Source organism: Megascapheus bottae, chromosome 21 (genome assembly GCF_031878675.1).
Source record: "Megascapheus bottae isolate mThoBot1 chromosome 21, mThoBot2.hap1, whole genome shotgun sequence".
NCBI classification, from domain to species: Eukaryota; Metazoa; Chordata; class Mammalia; order Rodentia; family Geomyidae; genus Megascapheus; species Megascapheus bottae.
Window position 1 is genome coordinate 9346595 of NC_143529.1, and position 1865 is coordinate 9348459.

The window sequence follows — 1865 nt, forward strand, 5'->3', positions numbered from 1 at the left end:
AATAAAAACAACCCTAAGATACCACCTTACCCCAATAAGAATGGCCAAGATTTTGACAGTTGCTGGTGGGGTTGTGGAGAAAAAGAAACCCTACTGGACTCCTGGTGGGAATGTAAACTAGTTCAGCCACTCTGGAAAGCAGTGTGGAGGTTTCTTAAAGAATGGAAAATTGACCTTCCCTACGATCCCGCCATACCACTTCTGGGCATCTATCCTGAACATCATAACCGAAGATATGATAAGGACACCTGCTCAGCTATGTTTATCTCTGCTGCACTATTCACAATAGCCAGGCGATGGAAACAATCCAGATGCCTGACTGCATCTGGAGATATATATATATATATACAATGGAATTCTACATAGCCAACAGACAAGATAAAATAATGGCATTTGCAGGGAAGTGGATGAATCTAGAGCGAATCATGTTGAGTGAGACAAGTCAAGACATAAGGAATAAAAGGCGCATGGTATCCTTAATATGTGGCTATTAGATTCAAAGAGTACAAGAGCGAGGACTCAATATTTGCATACCCAATGCTATGGACATGGTAATGGAAATATAAACATAACTATATAGACATAAAAACCTATGACTCTATAGACATAATGTTTTATTTCATAAATTAATATGTTTCTATGACATACAAACCCTTAGCCTAATTTTGATTATGTTCTAAAAACAAAGTCCCAGTGATTGTATATTGAGACTCCCTTCTTGAATACTTGTTTGTTAAACTTGTCATTTGAAATATGATGTAAAAATCAATGTTAATAAATTCTTTAATAAAAAATCGCTTGATCTAAATAGAGATAGATATGGATGTCTATATGGAGATTAAATAGACACAAAATGTATATTTATGTATCTACAAAATCTATAATTCTATATATCAATATGTCTATTTATCCACATCTGGATATATAATCTTTTTTGAGGCTTTCTTTCCCAATGGTCTATATGTCTGTTTTTTTATAATACCATACTATTTTTTATTACTGTGGCTTTCTACTATATTTTGAAATTAAAATATATAATCTCTTTAGCCTTACCATTCAAAATTGCTTTTGAACCTCTTTTGTAATTCTACATGAATTTTAGAATTATCTTTTTCATGTCTGTAAAACATGCTATGAAAAATTCAGAAGGGCTCTTCCAGGGACGGTGTCTAGAGGACATCAAAATGGTCCAGTGATTAACATACCACCGTAGGCTTTCCAACAACACAGCCTCTAACAAAACCAGGCTATCTGAAACCCTGGCAATAGAATTGTTTACCTTTACACCAAAAAAAGTCAGGAAAGCACCAAAATCTGTTTGTGGTGTGTGCCCAGGCCAACTATGGGGGGTTCGTGCTTTGAGCCCTAAAATCTTTATGCAATTGTCAAAAATGAAGAAACATGTCAGCAGAGCCTACGGTGGTTCCATGTGTGCCAAATGTGTCCAGGACAGGATCAAGCACGCTTTCCTTATTGAGGAGCAGAAAATCATCTTGAAAGTACTGAAGGCCCAAGCATAGAGACAGAACGCTAAATAAAAATAGGAAGCTGCTTGTGTGTGCCTAGGATGCAAGAGGTCTATAAATTGCTAGCAAAGAAAGAACCTTTTTGTTAAACAAAAAGCCTTGTGTAATAAAATGTCAGAAGGTTTGAAAAAAAAGAAAAAGAAAAATTTAGAAGGTATCACATTAAATCTGTAACTAGCCTTTATTATTATGGGCACTTTAGCATTATTTATTCTTCTGATCCATGAAAATGGGCTATCTTCTCATTTGTTTGTGTTTGCTTTAATTTCTTTTATCAGTGTTTTAAAGTTTTCAGTGGATAGACTTTCAGGTTGGCAATGTTTGCTGTTAAGCATTTTA

General features: G+C 35.0%; 1 pseudogene; it reads left to right on the plus strand.

Annotated features, from left to right (window-relative positions):
* The first annotated feature begins 1184 nt into the window (after positions 1 to 1184).
* On the plus strand, positions 1185 to 1520 carry LOC150048597 (large ribosomal subunit protein eL34 pseudogene; annotated as a pseudogene).
* The last annotated feature ends 345 nt before the right edge of the window (positions 1521 to 1865 follow it).